At 42.1% G+C, this 21,917-nt stretch overlaps 1 protein-coding gene and 1 long non-coding RNA gene across 2 annotated transcripts in view; both read left to right on the top strand.

Moving 5' to 3' along the window:
• The window catches only part of LOC138982336 (myeloperoxidase-like), a 248,792-nt gene that overhangs the window by 11,196 nt on the left and 215,679 nt on the right, over positions 1–21,917 (top strand). The window lies entirely within an intron of this gene.
• LOC138982327 (uncharacterized) lies at positions 9,564–11,791 on the top strand. Its single transcript, XR_011460840.1, has 2 exons — positions 9,564–10,464; positions 11,061–11,791. It is a non-coding gene; the product is annotated as an uncharacterized lncRNA (long non-coding RNA).

Genomic DNA, 21,917 nt, shown 5'->3' on the forward strand with positions numbered 1-21,917 from the left:
ACACCGGACCAACCAGTCCTGGCACTAACCCCATAATGCCAGACGCCAGGCGGAGCAGCCACTAGATTGCCAATTTTAAAGTCTTAGGTATGACCCGGCCGGGGTTCGAACCCACGACCTCCCGATCACGGGGCGGACGCCTTACCACTAGGCCAACCGTGCCGGTGCTTATAAGGGTGTGTTGTTAGTGTGTAAGTGGGCGTCGTTGTGTTTCTGACTGTCGTGTGCGTGTGCGAATGTGTGTATGTGTGTATATATGTGTGTGTGTTTGTATGTCTGTTTGTCTGTGTAAATGGGCGACGCCATGTGTGTGCGAGTGTGTTTGTGTGCGTGTGTATGTGTGTGTATGTGTGAGTGTGTGTGTGTGTGTGTCTGTGTGTGTGTTTGTGGGTGTGCGTGTGTGCGTGCGTTCGCGCATGCCTTTATGTGTGTACCCAAACCTAGCCTTCAATTCAAATGAATTGGACGGAACATTACTTTAGGGTCGTTTACAAAGTCTTTATGAAACAAAACATTCTTGCTAGGCAGTTTTACTTACCAAACTAAACAACACCCCCCCTCCCCACCACACACATATGATACACGTGTGCATTGGGTTACCTAGCAGACTTGATCTGTTCCTGGGAAAAGGTTACTGTTATGCTGAATTTTCAGTCTTTTTGAACATACGCTTCCTCGCGCAAGGTACTTGCTTTCTGTGAGTATTTTGGTCGAGATGACATTTCTAAATTTAACTTGGGTCGTCCTTGCGTGCTTCATGGTTTGTTGTGATATCGAAGAGCTGTTGCAACGGGTCACCCGATTTATTTAATTTTAGTCAAGCAACCACACAACTAAAAAATGTGGTTTATGCGCCAGGATTTAGGAAACTGCTGTAAGGGGAGGTCTCGTACTTTATTTGAATGGTTCATATTTAGATTTTAAAGTAATATGAGATACGTTGCCTTCACGTATAAAAACAGTTTTATACGTGATCACGCCCGTATCAGAAGCACGCACAGCGATCGACAGTGGGAATACCCGCAGTGATAGGGGTGTAGACTAGTATGCACGTAACGTGGTATCTAACGCTCAGAAGTTGTCAAAAAGAAGGTCACAGTGTTCACGTATTATCGAGACACCGACACATTTGCACTAAAATCCATTCTAGGGGAGCTTTTCCATTATTTTTTTTCTACCAGAGGGATTGAATTAATTCCACTGAACAGATTTAACTACAAAATATATTTGAACGAGCGGTATTTTGCTTTCTGTCTCTGCTTTTCGAAGTGAATCGAGGCGAGCACACTCAATAGGCCCACAGAAGGATACGCGACGTAAGTCTCAGCGCCTTGTCGTTCGATCATGGGGTCATGCTCTTGACACATCGGCGACTACGATGTATACAAACCAGAATTATGAAATATGGACTGAAGCGTGAAGGAAAGAGATTCCAGAAAATATTGAGCATCCTTACACCCTTCTCGGATGGTTGGACTTGATAAAATCTGACATACGTTGCGCTGACGTATGGAAGGGTTTGCTACGTGAACACGTACTTAATCACCACACGCAGCGCGACCCGCATGGGAGATACGTGTCCTGGTAGGTGACGTAGCTGATAGGTGACGCAGTTTCTAAACCTCCTTATTGTCTGCATGGCTGTCTGTCGGATCTGTATGTCTGTCTGTCTCTGTCTGTGTCTGTGTGTCTGTGTGTGTGTGTGTGTGTGTGTCTTTCTCTCTTTCTCACTCTCTCTCTCTTTTTTTTTACCACGTATTTATTCATGGTTGTTGTTGGTGTGTGTGTTTTGTTTTGGATTTTGTTCTTCCCCCATCCCCCGTGGTTTGTATATGAGTCTGTGGCCTTAGTATAATAAACCATTCTGAGCTCTCTCTCTCTCTCTCTCTCTCTCTCTCTCTCTCTCTCTCTCTCTCCCCCCCCTCTCTCTCTCTCTCTCCCTCTCTCTCTCTGCACCTCTCAATCGCTCTTTCTCTGTACCTCTTTAAAATCGCTCTCTCCTTGTCTCTCCCGCTCTCCTCCCCCTCTCTCTCTAAAATAAAGTTCCATCATCATCATCATCATCTCTCGATCTGTCTTCTCTCGCTCTTTCTTTCTCGCTCGCTCTTTCCCCCTGCCCCCCTCTCTCTCTCTCGCATGATACCGTATATACATACACGGATGTTTTTTCTGTGTGTGAGTTTGTGTGTCCGATACCGTGTTTACGTATGCGTTTGTGCGTGTGCGTGTGTGTGTGTGTGATGAAAAGAGAGAGAGAGAGAGAGAGAGAGAGAGAGAGAGAGAGAGAGAGAGAGAGAGAGAGAGAGAGAGAGAGAGAGAGAGAGAGGTAATTGAATTTGTCTTTTACCGAATGAAAACTATTGTCAAAAACAGTGCATTAAGAAATAAAACCAACCAACCATGAAATAAAAACCACCCTCCATCCCTTTCTCTCTGTTAACTGTCTCTCTCTTCCGCTTTCTCGCTCTTTCTCTGTCTGTCTGTGTGTCAATCCCCCCCCTCTCTCTCTACCCCTCTCATTTCATAAAAGAATTTGGGAGAGAAGAAAAGGTTTTAATATCCTCGGTTATACCTTGTGTCAATATTTCTATTTAATATATGCAATAACACTGTCTTACAGTTTGTCAAAAACAAAGCCCTTTTTTTCTAAAAAGATCAAAATCCGAAAGAAACAACTGAAAATCATGCAGAGTCTTTCTTCCGAAAATTATAAATCTCTGGCAAAGTGAAAGGAACAACAAAATATTTCTTCAGAGAGAGCGAGAGAGAGAGAGAGAGAGAGAGAGAGAGACAGAGAGAGAGAGAGAGAGAGAGAGAGAGAGAGAGAGAGAGAGAGAGAGAGAGAGAGAGAACTCAGAACTCAGAACTCAGAAATGGTTTACTGTGAAGCCATCGGCCCGTACACAGATTGTGGTGGGGGGGGGGGGGGGGGGGGGGGGGGGTCGAAACGATTGCGATATGTACATTGGATAATATCATGGATAACCATGTTATTTCTTCAGTCCAACACTTGGTCTGTTTACAGTTAGTATTTCCGCCGTTGTTATCACGCGCGAATCGAATGCGACTTGGTAAACAGTCTTAGTGTCTGTATGCCAATCAAGTCGCAGAGTTTGTACATAACACGTCTTATCCCCCCCTCTGCTTCTTTCTCTCTGTAAATTTGTAGGGCTAGTTATTTTTCGGTAACTTACCCAACAACCAAAATCACTTACCCAACAACGGGCCTGAATCCTCGATAGCTCATGGGTAGAGACTGTACACATTGTGGATCTACTTTTTGCGACTCAAAAGTTCAGAACACTCTAATGTACAAAATATACATTTCTGGAGCAAACAATACAACCATACCGTATTTAAACCAGCAACTACAGACTTGAACACATGAATCTCCATATAAAATCCATGAGTTTGGTTGTTTTCTGAATTCAGATCTGCCGTGCACAATCGTTTATCGCTAGCAAGATTCCAAGGAAAAGTAACTCTCATACTTTGTCTAGCGACACGAGTAGTTCCCCTTCCAGATTTCGGCTGCATCGACAAGACTGCAATCCGACGGTCAGTTTTCAACAATATTTCATTTTATAAACAGATCACACGCAATCAATTGCAAACATTTAATCAACTTAAAGAACATGCAGCGGTTTCATACACTATTTTGTCCCAGAAAACTGAACTTCATACAGTTTTTAACGTTGGAACACGGGTGTAAAACTTCGTCTGCTAGTCACATTCGAGGAAAGAACATTTCCTGAGCGATACCAAAACATGAACAGAACACACACTATCTGCCTTTACCGCCACAGCAGAATGACAACTTAACTGTGTACTTGATTTTAGTTCAAAACATGGAAAATGACGAGAAGTGTTAACAGAATTGAATGATTTGCACGGAACTATGCAACCGCGTATTAATCGATCGCCTGCGCAGGTAGACTGGTTGGGTGAATATGATTCGATCAAACTTTCGCACAAAAACTCCTCTTTTCTTTGAATAACTGAAGAAAGGAGGAATAAAGAGGTTACATACCTCGTCTCAGTGATTATCAAAAATAATGGTCTCAGTTCGCGGTCATGAAAAAGGTCGCTGAAGCTCGCATTTTTCATGATCCGCTAACTTCGACCATTATTTTTGATAATCACTGAGACTCGGCATGTAACCTCTACTTCCACGTGCGTTCAGAAGTCAGCGGCAAGTGCAATGCTGCACTATCCCTGCATTCTCGGTCAGGAGTCACGACACGGGCGACAGCGTCAGGGTTGTCACTCTGGCCTACTTGTTTGATTACTTGACAACAGGCACAAATATGATCCTTCATTCTATCGATATGTTGGGCATACCTCAGGTGATCGGCTTTTGGCCACCTTCTTACGCCGTCGTATATGGCCAACGGGTTTTCACCCTTCAGTCCAAAGGGGCACCAGTCTTTCACATGCCTTTCAGTCATGTTGTACTAAGCTAGAACACTGCCGAGTCAGTTACAGCATGTAGTGAATTCTTTCCGTATCTCTGGTCAACCACAATGTTTCTCACAACATGGATAGTTTCAGACGAAATGACAGCGTTCCTAACTTCGGCTGGGAATGTTGTCAAGTAGAACTCTAGCCCGGCAACCTCATCATCCCAGAACTGTTGCACACTGTCATTGTCTGAATCAGGGGCGTCAAAAGCATCACAAAACTCGTCAAAGTTCTCGTTTTCCGTTTCGTTCAAATGCTCATGTAAACTTTCAGATCTGCCGTGCCCTTTATTTTCTCCTCCTCCCTTTCCACCTTCTCCGGTGACTCGAAGCATCCCGGTGAGGGCATTTGCGAAAGGGATGGTGGGGGTGGGCTTTGGAAAAGACCTATGTCGCGGGATTCTTGGGTCGTGCCATTTGTGGTAATGTCATTTTCTTGCACAGTACCTTGATGGGGTTCAGTGTGAGGCGCAGATTCCTGTGCCTGTGGTTGTGCTGTTTGTTGTTGTCTCGATGCTGCACGATGCTGAGCTCACTCGGTGACTTTTTTCTGTATCGGGTCACACCACGCTGCACGGACTGGGTTTCAATGGCCGCTGCACTGTCACTGTTCCACCTTACAATGAGTGTTGTACATTCTCCTTTGCTATGAATGTCCCAGGTGGAAAGATGGCATTTTTCTGTTATTATGGTTCGAAGCACAGACTTTAAAGCCACTGGTACACACATTTTAGACGATGTTGGCGTTCCACACACACGTAAAAATGATGAAGTTTTGGGAGCTCGAAGTTGATGCTGCTCGCTGGTTGCCAGGGGCAGCCGGTAACTTCCGAGAGAGAGAGAGAGAGAGAGAGAGAGAGAGAGAGAGAGAGAGAGAGAGAGAGAGAGAGAGAGAGAGAGAGAGAGAGAGAGAGCAAGACAAGACAAGACAAAGACAAATTCTTTATTAACGAGTGTAATGGCAAACAGGTGTTTTTATTACATCCAGCCCTCGCCCATGGGAGGGTTTAATCTAATGATAATACGTTTAAAAAAATGTTAGAATATGAATCAAAGTAGTAATAAAATGCAAACAACCGAACAAACAAACGATTAACAGACTAAACAAACAAACAAAAACATACATACAAACGAACATAACATAAGAGAGAGAGAGAGAGAGAGAGAGAGAGAGAGAGAGAGAGAGAGAGAGAGAGAGAGAGAGAGAGAGAGAGAGAGAGAGAACTCAGAATGGTTTATTATATTAAGGCCATGCACAGAGAAAGAGAGAGAGAGAGAGAGAGAGAGAGAGAGAGAGAGAGAGAGAGAGAGAGAGAGAGAGAGAGAGAGAGAGGCAGAGAGAGGCAGAGAGAGGGACAGTGAGTGAGCGAGCGAGTGAGCAAGAGAGAGAGAGAGATAGAGAGAGAGACACACACAGACACACACATTCACACACTGAAACAGACACACACACACGTACACACATACATACATAATTTATACACACACAAACCAGAAGGAGTGAGAGCGAGAGAAAAAATTAGGAAGAGAGAGTCGTCAGTAAGTAGTGGTATTGACACGTAGCGATAATGACACGTAGCGCTAAAAGATGTAGTGCTGTCGACACGTAGCAACTCATAGACAAATTATTTTTAGCACTAATCAACGTAGCGATAGCGGCACGTAGCACAAATGACACGTAGGACAAATGACACGTAGCACAATTGACACGTAGCGCTTGCGATACGCACCCGACATTGCTGAAATACAGCGCCTTTTGTCATGATACCCTTCAACTTTGACGCAAAACCGCTCATGCAATCGACACCTGCATCAGTAGGAATAGTATAGCACTCGAAATACGTAAGCAAGCTATAATGCATGACTTCCCTTCTTTGTCTCTGTTATTCTAGTGAGAAAATACCCAGCGATATTTCTCTGTAGGCCTAAAGTTCGGCCATGACCTAGGCAAATAACTTGCGCAGCCGCAGAAACAAGAACAAGTCGCGTAAGGCGAAAATACAATATTTAGTCAAGTAGCTGTCGAACTCACAGAATGAAACTGAACGCAAAGCCATTTTTCAGCAAGACCGTATACTCGTAGCATCGTCAGTCCACCGCTCATGGCAAAGGCAGTGAAATTGACAAGAAGAGCGGGGTAGTAGTTGCGCTAAGAAGGATAGCACGCTTTTCTGTACCTCTCTTTGTTTTAACTTTCTGAGCGTGTTTTTAATCCAAACATATCATATCTATATGTTTTTGGAATCAGGAACCGACAAGGAATAAGATGAAAGTGTTTTTAAATTGATTTCGACAATTTAATTTTGATAATAATTTTTATATATTTAATTTTCAGAGCTTGTTTTTAATCCGAATATAACATATTTATATGTTTTTGGAATCAGCAAATGATGGAGAATAAGATAAACGTAAATTTGGATCGTTTTATAAATTTTTATTTTTTTTTCAATTTTCAGATTTTTAATGACCAAAGTCATTAATTAATTTTTAAGCCACCAAGCTGAAATGCAATACCGAAGTCCGGGCTTCGTCGAAGATTACTTGACCAAAATTTCAACCAATTTGGTTGAAAAATGAGGGCGTGACAGTGCCGCCTCAACTTTCACGAAAAGCCGGATATGACGTCATCAAAGACATTTATCAAAAAAATGAAAAAAACGTTCGGGGATTTCATACCCAGGAACTCTCATGTCAAATTTCATAAAGATCGGTCCAGTAGTTTAGTCTGAATCGCTCTACACACACACACACACACACACAGACACACAGACACACACACGCACATACACCACGACCCTCGTTTCGATTCCCCCTCGATGTTAAAATATTTAGTCAAAACTTGACTAAATATAAAAAGGAAATCTTTTATGAAATGATTGGGAGCCACGCAAATTTGACCTCTTATTTCCGACCATGAACCCGCTGTTGATAATCTGGAAGGTCGTACCAGAGATGAAGATCTATCTCTGGTCGTGCCGATTCATAGATTCAACCTACAGACTGCGACCTCATCTGTGATCAGATTGCAAAGCAATGCGTGAAATATTTTATTCTAAAGCCTTATTGGCTCGTTTCGACAAGCATTAGACGGATGAAACTAACCACATGCAGTTTATTTCTTCAGAAAATTGCAAACGCATCAATACAGCCTCCTGTTGGGTTCGGTGTTTTGTACAGAAATGTCTTCCACACGATAGATTCGCTGATTTGTCTTACGAAGCCGTCATCAACACGAACACAACGATTGCAGAAGCAAACTCTGTACCTACACGACTGAGACACAAGACTGATTATCATACATACGTGAGAGAGACACTCGTGAGATAATAATCGTTCAAATCACACGTGTGTATATCATGTAAATGAGGTCATGTTAAGCAAGTCTGGCAGGGACCTGTTTTTCCACTGCTTATGATGCCAAAGTCACCGAGACAAACGTCATTATAGAAAAAAAAATTGCGCTCGCTAATTACCCTGGATGAAATTTTAGAACTAACACGTCACGCCACACTTTCAAAGTGACGTTTCTTTACTTTGACGTAATAGATTGCACGAGGCTTTAGAAGAGATCGAGGTTCCAAAACCAAGCGTCTTCAATTTAGCTGCCTCGACTGCAGGACATTTTCAGTATAGCTTGCTGTGTCGTACCAGATTTACACTCGTTGCTTTTTCAAATAGTGAACAGCTCGCTTTCGCTCGCAGTTCAATATTTAAAAAAACAACTCGTGTAAATGTGGTACGACACAGCAAGCCATGTAGTATTCTCTATTTATATCACAGCTGCAATGCGAACAGAGACTTTTTGGAAAACAGACGGAAAAGTCCGAACAAAAGTAAATGACGTCAAAGTCTCTTTCGTTTTGCGTGTAACTTTGTCATGACGTCTTTTTGTGACAGTATGCACGACAATTTTTTTCGCTTCCGGTGACAATTTAGACTGCGGATAAGCCCGTTTATCCCATGACCTGCCTCTTTGTCTCTGTTAGCTGAGGAGGTGATTATTCTGGATTATCCATCACAACCATATGGATTATCCATCACAACCGAGTCTCGATCTCACCTGTCATTGGTCATTGTCTTTGATCTCAGAGTACAATTGAATAATTTATAGAGGTCATCGGCATATTTATCGTTAACTCGGACACTACTTTCTTTAGCAAAACGATTGAAATATTCTGCGGTATAAAACTCGAACTCACGTTTACCTAACGATCTACATACGTAACATTTTAACATTGAAGAAATAAAGAAAACAACAAAGAATACACATAATCTGCTGGGGTGAAAAGTGCTGAGTTAAGATTATGAGTTGGCCGAAGCGGTGAGAGAGAGAGAGAGAGAGAGAGAGAGAGAGAGAGAGAGAGAGAGAGAGAGAGAGAGAGAGAGAGAGAGAGAGAGAGAGAGAGAGAGAGAGAGAGAGAGACAGACAGTGATTCAAGGCGCACAACTCTGGTACTCTTCATCGGCAACCGCTTAGATAATGACGGTACCCACCGTTAATTCAATTTTCATCTTCAGTTTCACAAAACAAAAAATGAAAAACGACTCAATTTTCAATATTTCGTTTTTCAATCTTCAATACGGTAAACAGAAAAACAGTTCACTTCCGTTTTTCAATATTTGATTTTCAATTCACAAATCAAAAAACGAAACAAGGTCTACTTCCGTTTTTCAATATTTTGTTTTTCATTCTTCAAAACGGTAAACAGCAAAACAGTTTACTTCCGTTTTTCAATATTTCATTTTCTAAACGATAAACAAAAAACAATCAACTTCCGTTTCTTCATTTTTGTTTGAGTGCGAAGCACAAAGCCCGCGTGATAAATACAATAACGGGATGCTCCCTCAAGTTCCCTGGCGCGCAAATTAAGATGGCACTGGAGGAGTATCAGCCCATGATAATTGCCCTGCTAAATAGCGGGGAGACATACGAAAGCGTGTCAAACACACTTCGAAAATCCGGGTTGGAAAGAGGAAGTTCGGCGGCCAACCTTCGGAAATTTTGTAAGGATCGTGGGATCAATCCCCGGAGCCGGACTGTGGGCGACCAGGCCTTGGATACAATGGTGTCCAGAGCGGTACAGGAGGTACAGTATAATAATAATAATAATAATTACAGTATTTATAATGCGCTTGTCTTATAATAATTACTTTAAGCGTGCACTCATCTCGTCAGTACATGTGTATATGTAATTGTGGAATATTATTGAGATTCGATGGCTATGGATACTAACTATCAGCAAGGGAGGCGGGAGGTATGTAGTGTTCTTGTTGTGGTGATGTTTCTAGTGTGTGTGAAGGTGAGAGGTCAGAGTGTTAGTGCATTTTTCCAGCGTCGTTGGTGTCGTCTGCTTTCGTTTCTTCGTCCAGGCAGAAGGGAAAATCACTTCCCGGTTATCATGTTCACATGATCTGTGTCTGGGCAATCATTCATTAAAAAGTAAAAGAACCAAGAGCTAATACCAATAACTATAATAATAAAAGTAACAGATAAGAGGACACACGTATACCATTTTAGGTCACAAAGTCTAAGAGCTGAATATTAATCACCTAGCTGCTTTTTGTCGAGTGCCTGTGGTTTATCACATCTCATTAGTTTCGGTTTGGACATTTTTACATCAATAATACGACTTATGCACATCATATATTCATAAATTATTGTACTATTTTAATAACATATAAAACTTATAAAGAAAGCTGGTTTGCGTTTGGGAAATTTGTGGAAGTCCATGGATACATCGTGTAATGATATCATTCACGGTACCACTGAGCCCTAGTGGATCCAGTCACGATAGCACTCTCTAATATTGAAGTCTAGATTGATGTTGCTTGTGCACTTCCGCTCAACTGTCTTGAACTCAAGCCTGATTAGTTTTGTTGGGTTTTCTTTTATTGCTTCTTCTCGTGTGACTGAAGAATAGAGAGAACATTACACATCGTGTGTGTGGTCTCGATATATTATGGATTATTATGAGAGGGCTAAGTTTCGGCGGGGCAATGCAAGGTGAGACTAGTGTTTGGTGCATTTGTGGGGTGTGTATTGTGCTGTACTTATTGTTTGAATGTTCAAATCTTGTTCGTCTGCTGGCTATTCAGATTAGCAAGGTAAATAACGACCGGACATAAACAAACACCCGCGTGTGAAAACCGCGTACAGGCTCAGCAAGCACAGACTTATTGTCAGTTGATGGTGCAATGCACTGTGATGATGTCACTTTGAATCGCTGACATCATGAACAACAGTCAAACATCAATCATTCACAAGTATGCAGATACCACAACGAACAAATGGCTTACAGTTTCCTTCGTAACATTGTAACTAACAGCATTACATACTTTCCCCGCGAGGTTGATTTTGATCAACACAACCTCTTGTGTGAATTAATTATTGCTGCTCAGGAGGACCTATGACTTTAATAAAAAAAAATTCTCCTGCAAGCATAAAGAATGTTTATTGTGGACCTTTATTTTTTTTATTGTTTGCGTTGTATCAATTTATTTACGACGTGGAGAACAAGGGAGATATATAGCTGTGTATGTGCCAGTAACAGTGAATACAAATTCATTTACTTGTTCTTATGTATTTTTATTTATTTAAAGGACGTGGCATTCCCGATGAATTGAAAACACACAAACAGAACCCACTTGTGGCCCATGAGAATCTTCCGCATGCAGAAGAAGCTGCTGCTCTGTATCATCTGGAGACTGGTGGACAGCTTACTGCCCCTGCTCCATTTGCTGCACCACCATTTCCTTCCGAGGATCATCGGAAAAACAGTGAAGCTGCTTTTACACAGGCAGTGCCAGACTTAATGACACTGCTAGATTCAGCTGTCAACAGAGATTATGTACCACTGCAGACAGCTGTGAAGACTCTCATTGCAACAGTTCGACAGTACTCTGTCTAAAATGTAGGCCTAGGCTATCACTCAGTACAATCTCTTTTGAACCAAGTACTTGCTTGTATTTGATGCGTGTACGGCTCCTATGATTTCATTGTTTTTCTTTGTGATGTAGAGGTGTTTTTTTTTAAAGTTTGAAATTGTCATTAAAAGAAGAAAACATCACGACAAAATTGGGAATACAATAGCCCTTGGTAGGCGCCGCACTGTGGCTGCCGTGCTCTCCGCTGAGGAGAGTAATCCGCATATCACATTCGTGTAACCCGAAAATTATCAAAAATGAAAATAAAAAAATCAAATATCAAAATCAAAGATTAAAAAAAAAATCAAAACACCCCAAAAAATTCAAAGTCTTTCGGGCCACGCCCTTTTTCAGTGAAATTACTTCCACAGCTCGCTTCACAGCACAGCTCTTGACCCTATTTTTTTTTAAAGAAAAAAGGTTGGAAAGAAATGAAGAACTGTGTGTATAACATGCAGCTTCAGTGGTAGCTGGTTGTGACTATCGTGCTCTGCACAGACATGTTTGTTTTCAACATTTTTGTCGTCACATTGATTGTATGTACTGTGTCTGCAACTCAACGACCAGTGCATAGAACCGTCACCAACGGGATACATGCTATGCAAGTTTCATGATTGATTGATAACTAGTTAAGAAACTAAGTTGGATTGTTCAGTTTCTACTACGTTATTGAAATACGTACACCATGTGCCGCCTATATTGTTGCATCTATTTTAATGTTATTTATGTCATCTCTGGTTTGCCTGTCTCTGCTGATGCCTGATGCTGACCATGTTATCTTGGTTGCCTGTCTAATGCTGACCATGTTATCTTGGTTGCCTGTCTAATGCTGACAATGTTATGTGATTTGTCTGCCTGATGCAGACCATGTTATCCGCTGTTTGTCTTGATGCCTGATGCTCACCATTTTGTCTCGTTTGCCAGTTTGATGGAGACCATGTTATCTGTGGTTTGTCTGATGCTAACCATGTTTTTTGTTTGCTTGCCTGATGCTCACCATATTTTGTTTTACAATTGTTTTGCGAGTGTATGCAAGAAATTGTAGAGTGCAAGAAAGAAATTGTGGAGAGGATGGATGAGAGAGGAGTAATTAAAAAACATTCAAAACAAACATACACACAATTTGGTTTTGTGATTTTTATTGTGTTCTAGTTTGGCATAATTCCATCGTCTTTCTGACTTTCCCTTTATTTATTTTATTGCAGTTTCTGCCATTCATGCACACATTCTACAAGCAGGATCTTTTTCAAAAACACAATAATATAGTAAAATGGCAATGTAACTGGGGCGGTATCTGCGTCGCAAGATTGTAACCCTCCGGTTATGTCCTAACCACGGGTTATGTGAAACTTGCCATGAACGGGATGAACCGGGGTTTTAATAAACCTGCGTCAAAGATACCGCACCACAAAACAAGCAAGAAAAAGTGCAGTTACATACAAATAAACAATTATTACATATAGCGTATACAGTAACTCTATACAAGTACTTGCAAGCACATGAGGCACACATAGAACCACCAACACATGTCAGAGGGCCCCAAAGGGTTTAAAATCGTGATCGTGATTGGCGTTTTTTGACCTTTCTGTGACCGTGATTGCCGAAATTTCCATTTCTGTGATCGTGATGGGACTTTGCCCGTGATCCGTGATGACAAAAAAATCAAGTCTCGTGATCGTGATCGTCATTTGTTTTCGTGATCGTGATGGGCATTATTGCAAAGCATTTTATTTTCAACGTACATTTTTCACAGCTGTATCACTCTATGATCCTCTATTCGTCAAGGAGCCAATCCCGATTGAAGGGAAGCAACAACACATTCAGAAATATGATTTTGACAGAGATCCAATCAGAAGGCAAATTGCAAAAGTCTGCCAAACTTCATCCAATGGAAGGGCTTCGTGCAAAAGTTTTGAGTGCATTCAGTCAAATTCGAATTCGAAGATCAAAAATGGCGTGCAGCGGTACTGTCATCGAACTTCTGTTATATTTTGTGGATTCAAGCCAGACCAAAGCAGGCGGGGCGAGAATGCCTTCCTTCTACGGGTCGGTCTTTCCGAAGACGAAATATCAAGGTATGTTGATTTATGTTGCTCTATGACTGTTCTGAATATAGGCAAAGATCTTGAAATTTGTTCAAGATCTTTGAGTTTGAGTGAGATCATTGACATTGTCGACATTGCCACGTCCGGCTGTCACTCGCTCAGTGTGACCTCGACTGGCTCGAGATCGAGTCTGCGTGTAGCCAAAACCGAAACTAGAAATGTGTTTTTTCATCCCAGCAACGTGGACACGCTTGGCATAGATTCTAATTGTCGCTTCTTTGCATTAAGCTTGGATTTATTTTAGCGCCTGTAAACTTTAATATCAACAATGGGTTAAATTCAGAAACAATGGCGGGGAGACGTGCCAGTTTGGGTCACTTGATCCTCAGTCATGTCAAAGACGATCAAAGTCATGTTCGTTGGGGATTTTGTCAGGCATGCTACTTTTCCGGTAATTGCCGGAAATTCGATAAAGCCGTTTTCAAAATCCGGTAAAGTCAAATTTATTCCGGTGAAGTTGAAAAATTTCCGCAAAAACGATCCGTGTGAATATCGCGCAACGCGACCGGGCGCCGGTCTGAATGAAGCCAGCGCACAGTAGTGATGTTTTCACCAGTTTGGAGGTGTGTTGAATGGTGGTGGGGGGAGGCTAAAATGGGATTTTTAACAAGATCACAACACTATTACAGCCCTGAAAATGATGCCCAGAATGCACCAGATTGCACAGATTTTAACCGTTTTTTGAAAAAAAATTCGGGGGGGCATGCCCCCGGACCCCCCTAGTTGGCTCGCCTGCTTCGCAGGCTCAGGCTTGTGGCTTCGCCACTGGCACTGCGCGCTTCTTTCGGGTAAAACCATTTTTGGCCTGTAGCATTCCTGTTTGTTTTTCAAGGCCATGAAACCAGGCGATGGTGTACCTCAAATTGTATGGCAAAGTTGAAAATAAAGAACCCATCACACATACATGTACTTTAATTTCAATCCACCCAATAGTTTTTGAGAAAATAGGTTTACAAGATTTAGCTCTGGAAATGTGAAATTGTGCAAGTATATATTCATGTGTGTGAGACGGTGAGGGTGTGGGAGTTGAATGTCAGTGTATGAGTGGAGAGAGAGAGAGAGAGAGAGAGAGAGAGAGAGAGAGAGAGAGAGAGAGAGAGAGAGAGAGAGAGAGAGAGAGAGAGAGAGAGAAAGAAAACAATGAAAACAACATTCTTCATTCTTGTTACTGATTACAAATCATGATATGTATTTCTATGTGTGTATGAAAGAGAATTCAAAAAATAATAATAAGAAAGTGCAACAGATCTCACTTTGTGTTGAATAAACAATAGATGCAGAGGGGCGAATTACTGTGTGGTTGTGTTTACTTTGACACGTGCTTTCTGTACATGCAACTTTTACCGTGACCGTGATTTGCCACTGGTGTTCGTGATCGTGAAAACAAAAATCAAGGTAACTGTGATCGTGAAAGCTAAAATGTCCCTTCCCGTGATCGTGATGATACCCCCCCTTTGGGGCCCTCATGTCAGTAAGAGGATTAAACCTTTGTCCGTCTGTTGCACCATTCAATCTAAATGGGTGAGATTGTGCATCAGGGAAGATAATCAAACTGCATATGAGTCAAAACAACATGACACCAACCACAAACACAAATGACACCGAGCTTCGATTGGTTGGGAAATCGGGGAGCGTTCATTGCACAAGAAAACTATGAAAGATATTACATTATTGAGAAACGGAAGTTGATTGTTTTTCTATTATCGCTTTGAAAATCAAACATTGAAAAACGGAAGTAAACTGTTTTGCTGTTTACCGTTTTGAAGAATGAAAAACAAAATATTGAAAAACGGAAGTAGACCTTGTTTCGTTTTTTGATTTGTGAATTGAAAATCAAATATTGAAAAACGGAAGTGAACTGTTTTTCTGTTTACCGTATTGAAGATTGAAAAACGAAATATTGAAAATTGAGTCGTTTTTCATTTTTTGTTTTGTGAAACTGAAGATGAAAATTGAATTAACGGTGGGTACCGTCATTTTAGATCAATCCCGACAACAAAATCCTGATTCAAAATCCTGAGCGACGAAATAAGAATTAAACTAAAACAGTATGCTTACAGTTTTGTTCATTTGCTATCGCTTTTAGAGCATTGATTGCTAAATCTGGTTCAACAGAACAAGGCTGTCCCATCTGTCGTCTGCTGCAGATCTGTCTACAGAAATACAGGCTAAGCTTGATCAGCAACATGGAAATTGCCACTTACAAAGTTGAGATACGGTTAAAATAAAAGGTGACGAAGGAGGTCGGTTCTTGCGTGTGTTATTTTTCAATTTTAAAGTAAACAACGGTGTGTAGGTTCAGGTCATGCAGGCAGATAGATTTACAAGTTTTGACCTACATTGAATAGACCAGCAGAACAAAACTAAGCTTACCGCAGTACAGTACAGATAACTTACTGGCCTAAGACTGAAAGCCAGGCATCAAAGTAAGGCTCACCTAAATGACGATTGAAGAAGTAAGTAATCCAAATTTGAACACTGAAGCACAACAGCTCGAATAAGCACAAATTCAGCAATCATCCTCATCGCTTGTAAAATCACACACTCGCAGTCTTTTTGGCGTAATGCCTCTGACCGACTCAGTGGGTCACCGACTGAAACCGGCCGGTAACTGACTGCACAGTTTCGAATGCATTGAACTGCGCAGTCTCTGTAATTCGTTTTCTTAAGCAGTATTGATGACTAAATACAAAAGCAGACGTTTTATGGCGCGTTTACCGAAAAGACACAAGGGGACTCGTTTCTCGTTTCGTACATGAATTTGATGACACGATTTGCGGTCGCTGAAGGTTTGGCCAGCAGAAAACAGGCACTCGCAGAGTTTGTGTCAAAAAGTGGTGTTTTTTAATGAAAACGTCGGAGTAATGGGATAAAAAGCTTACACACCTCGTCCTAAATATCGTGCATATTTTCCCTCGGGTAGATTTCCAGGTATTACCTCGCCAGAGGCTCGGTTATACCTGAACATCGACCCTAGGGAAAATATGCACGATATTTAGAACTGAGTGTGTAATCTATATGTCTTGACTCTTTTGGGTTGCCGTTTTAATGTTAACCAAAAAAATAAAAAAAACCAATGTTCAGTTGCGAAATGACAGCGGATTGAGCATGTATTCCTGTTGATGAATGTACGATGTATAAGTTACAGCTCCGTCCATCCATGGTATCGCGTGATATTTTGTCGAGACTGGGTCAATACACCGATTAACAGTTCCGCGGCCATTTTAGATTCGCACATGCGCACATCTTTTTCTACGAGCACTTTTGCTTCTTTTTCCTTTTCCGGTTTCCTGTTTTTGAGAAAATGCGCATCCGTAGATTGTTTTTTCGAGAGTGTTTTCTTCTTCTTCCTGTTCCGGTTGATTTGAGAAAGCGTAGATTCAGTCGGCAGAAAGTGCAATCTTGTAGTCTTCCAGCCATGAAGTTGCTTTTGAGTGTTCGAAGAAAGAGTGTAAAGGTTCTAAGGATTAGGCTACATCGGGCACACAAACATGCGATTTTCCTTTTTTCCCCCCTTTGATTTGAACGCGTGCGCAGATATTTTTTTGCGAGTATGTTAGTACTTCTTCCTCTTCCGCTTTCCTTCTTCGTTCCATGTAAACGCCGAAACTGTTAACTGGTGTGTGAATATGATGACGTCACTCGAGGCTCTGCCGAGAGTGACGTCATTATATTCTTTCACCCCGTCGAGACAAAATATAGCGCTATACCACGAATGAATCTGAGCTGTAAAGTATATATGGCATGACCAAAGTAAGGAGAATGTGTCATGGGATTTGGAAACAAAGCATGGGAAATTCACCATGGGCAGAATAATCAACGCAAGCCTAGAAGTTGTAGAACTATATTTTGTTTCAGTCTTGGCAAGGCCAGTTTTGTCCAGTTCCGGAAAATACATCATGAATTCATTCACCCTGCCGAGACAAAATATCAATTCCATGTATGAAACGTATATATTCCGTGACTCATCAAAGCTAAATTTTGTTTTGAAATGTCTTCACAACGTACAGATAATTTATAACGGCACAATCGTCATCACAAGACATGAAAAACGCATACTTTGTTTGTCGTCTGCTACAAAATTAATCTAGTCTTGTTGGTTGACGGAGTGAATAGAAGCTTCAATCGTACCTTCATCAACCCGAATAAATGCTCAGTCCGCTGTCATTTCGCAACAGAACATTTTTGTTCTCTTTAACTTTTTGGTTAACATTGAATCAGCAACCCAAAAGAGTGTTTCAGCTGTTTCAAGACACAGGCTCAGCTACTTCTTTTGAGTTGCTGTTCAGTCTAAAATGACACCGGAAGCGAAAAAATTGTCGCGCATACTGTCACAAAAAGACGTCATGACAAAGTTACACGCAAAACGAAAGAGACTTTGACGTCATTTACTTTTGTTCGGACTTTTCCGTCTGTTCCTAGCTTGTCAGCGAAGACTTGACCTGAGTACCCAAATCGTCTTTTAGTTCTCTGTTCGCATTGCAGCTGTGAAATAATCAGTCTTGTGTCTCGGTCGTGTAGGTACAGAGTTTGCTTCTGCAATCGTTGTGTTCGTGTTGATGACGGCTTCGTAAGACAAATCAGCGAATCTATCGTGTGGAAGACATTTCTGTACAAAACACCGAACCCAACAGGAGGCTGTATTGATGCGTTTGCAATTTTCTGACGAAATAAACTGCATGTGGTTAGTTTCATCCGATTAATGCTTGTCGAAACGAGCCATAAGGCTTTAGAATAAAATATTTCACGCATTGCTTTGCAATCTGATCACAGATGAGGTCGCAGTTTGTAGGTTGAATCTATGAATCGGCACGACCAGAGATAGATCTTCATCTCTGGTACGACCTTCCAGATTATCAACAGCGGGTTCATGGTCGGAATCAAGAGGTCAAATTTGCGTGGCTCCCAATCATTTCATAAAAGATTTCCTTTTTCTTGTTTCTGCGGCTGCGCAAGTTATTTTGTCTAGGTCATGGCCGAACTTTAGGCCTACGGAGAAATATCGCTGTATATTTTCTCACTAGAATAACAGAGACAAAGAAGGGAAGTCATGCTATACTGTTCAAAAAAAGAAACGCATAGTTGCTACTTGCCAAATTTGTTTTATTTTTCGAAAAAATTAACAGAAAATCCAATATTTAGATTATTTGTTTGAAATTTGGTATGGACACAGTTGAATGCACACACAGTTCATTTGCATCTTCAAATCAATCAGTCAATCAATACGATTGGGTGCTGAGGCTGTCAAATCAGTAGGGTGTGTGACTGCCTTGAGCAGCAACAACTGCCCGGCACCTTCTGGGCATGGACTGGATCAGATGCCGGATATCTTGCTGTGGGATGGTGTCCCACTCCTCCTGAAGTGCCAGCAATAGATCGCGGTGATTTGCCGGCGCTTCTTCTCGCCTGCGCACACGTCTGTCCAATTCATCCCAGAGGTGTTCTATCGGGTTCATGTCTGGCGACATGGATGGCCAGGGAAGCACCTGGACATGGTGGTCGGTGAGGAACTGGGTGGTGAGTCGTGCTGTGTGCGGGCGAGCGTTGTCCTGCTGGAATATGGCATCCTGGTCAGCCAGAAGAGGAAGGGCGTGTGGGCGCAGAATTTCCTCCACGTATCGCTGGGCAGTTATGCGCCCTTGGACGTGCACCAGGGTGCTCCTTCCAGCGGTATTGATCGCCCCCCACACCATGACGCCTCCACCACCATGAACGGGTGCCTCATCCACACAGTTGGGCGCGTAACGTTCGTTTACTCTCCGGTAGACCCTAGGCCCTCCTCCGACCATCATGTCGCTGGAGCAGGAAGTAGGACTCGTCGCTGAACCACACGTGTCTCCAGTGATTCCGGACGGTCCAGCGAAGGTGCTGGTTGCCCCACTGCACTCGGTTCTGGCGATGGCGGCGGGTGAGGACAGCTCCTCTGTGAGGTCTGCGAGCTCTCAAACCAGCTTCATGCAGGCGGTTCCGCACGGTCTGGTCCGATAATCGGTGTGGCCCGGGGAGAGCCTGGACAGAAGATGAGGCCGACAGGAAACGATTCCGGAGGTGGCGGAGCCGTATGAAGCGGTCGTGAGCAGCAGTTGTCGCCCTTGGTCTTCCCGCTCGTGGCAAGTCAGCAACGGAGCCAGTGGCTTGAAACCTGACCCACAGTCTACTGATGGTGCTCTGGGACACGTGGAAGTGCCTGGCGATTGCACTTTGACTTTGGCCTGCTTGTAAACGACCCAATGCAATTTGGCGGTCTTCTCTGCTCAATCGGGCCATCTTTCGTCGCTGAATTGTCGTCTGATTTCTTTGTGGCGAACAATCCGCTTTTATGGGTTTTGGAAGACATGGTGAGAGCTCAATATTCCCCGAGTTTCACGAGATTACACTGAAGCATGACGAGTGGTCATGCCAAATGAGCAATTTTGACATTGTAGCCACTGATAACGCATGCGTCACGTGCAGAGCTCACTTGTGGCAATGGACGAAAGGTCGACGACCAGATAAACATTTTCTGCAGTTTGGTGGATATCCTTGTAGCCATATAACTAAATTAACCAAATATTACAAGCTATGCGTTTCTTTTTTTGAACAGTATATATTGAAGCTTCTATTCACTCCGTCAACCAACAAGACTAGATTTGTAGCAGACGAAAAACAAAGTATGCGTTTTTCATGTCTTGTGATGACGATTATGTCGTTATAAATTATCTGTACGTTGTGAAGATATTTCAAAACAAAATTTTAATTTGATGCGTCACGGGATATATACGTTACACGTTCGATTCATCCATAGAATTGGTATTTTGTCTGGACAGGATGAAGAATGAATTCATGATGTCTTTTCCGGAACTGAACAAAACTGGCCTTGCCAAGACTGAAACAAAATATAGTTTTACAACTTCTAGGCTTGCGTTGATTATTTTTCCCATGGTGAAATTCCCATGCTTTGTTTCCACATCCCATGACAAATTCTCCTTACTTTGGTCATGCCATATATAGGCCTACGTTACAGCTTTGTCCATCCATGGTATCGCGTGATATTTTGTCTCGACGAGGTGAAAGAATATAATCAAAACTTGACTAAATGTAATGACGTCACTCTCGGCATAATATTTATGCATTAACCCTGCTCAAAGCGCTGTACATCAAAATACAGTACGTTTACATTGTCGCATGACCATTACGTATGAGAGATTAAGACCAAAACCAAAGCACAAACACGCGCGCACACGCACACACACACACACACACACACACACACGTGAGTGCATGCGTGCGTGCACCAGATGGACTGAAGTAGCGACTACGGAAAAAAGAGGTGTAGGATGAAAAAGGCGTAGTAAGTCTGCAGTTTAAATGGCATGCCACAAAATGTTTATTGAGGGGTCGAGGACGGGAGCATCTCGTTACTCCCCCGGCTCGTTACTATTCCTAACCCTAACCCTAACCCTAACCCTAACGGGGAGTAACGAGCCGGGGGAGTAACGAGCTGATCCCTCGAGGACGACCCCTCTTCTTCAATGGGGTGAGAGCGGTGAACATGTGTCGTTGTTTGCCGTTCTCATGAGATCAGTTACTTTTGTTTTGTTTCGTTTTCCCTCCTAATTTGTGCATTTTCACAACAGGCTTTTCTGTTTCATCTGTCATACATGATGTCAATTGGAAAAAAACCCGAAACAAAACAGAAGAACTTATCTCGTGAGAACGGTAGTGCACTAGGTTTGGAAAAAAACACGACAGTAGCTTATCTCTTTCAACCCGTAGACTGACAAATCCACCGAACCCATTCGTTCTTCGAGAGAAGTTTTCCGGGAAACCCTTTTCAGTGCCTCAGGGTCAGCTCAGGGTCAGTGTCATACATGTATGGCCGGACGAAGCCATGTTCACGGAAGGGATATAAGACCGTTTTCAGTGGATTTTCACACTGCTAAAACCTGACTTTCTCGCAGTTGCTTTGTCTGCGATGCCTTAGAACTCTACAAATAGTTATATGTATTTCGCGTTTGTGTTGTAATTTGCAAGCAAACATCGTACATAATAAAGTTAATCGACTTTGGTACAATTTGTAAAAACGAGGGCATTACCTGATACCCCCTTTTCAATAATGGCCTTGGGGGGACGGTGACATGGACGTTGTTACTGTTCTCACGAGATCAGTTCCTCGGCTTTTTGGTGAAACCGTGCTAGCGTATTCTTCAATTCATTTCAGCTGTTACCTATGGCATTCCGTTTGTCAAATAATTATTTGGATACTTTTTCATGTTTTTTTCACCAGTTTTAGCTAAATAATCATTATTTAGAAGCTCATGTGCTAAATAAGTAATTGTTTATAAACAATGTAAAACAATTCTAAATAATTTTTTGTTTACGTAAATCATTCATTATTTCCCTAAACAATTCATTGTTTACGTAAATAATTCATTGTTTACGTAAATAA

This window comes from Littorina saxatilis, linkage group LG12 (assembly GCF_037325665.1).
Source record: "Littorina saxatilis isolate snail1 linkage group LG12, US_GU_Lsax_2.0, whole genome shotgun sequence".
Classification (NCBI taxonomy): domain Eukaryota; kingdom Metazoa; phylum Mollusca; class Gastropoda; order Littorinimorpha; family Littorinidae; genus Littorina; species Littorina saxatilis.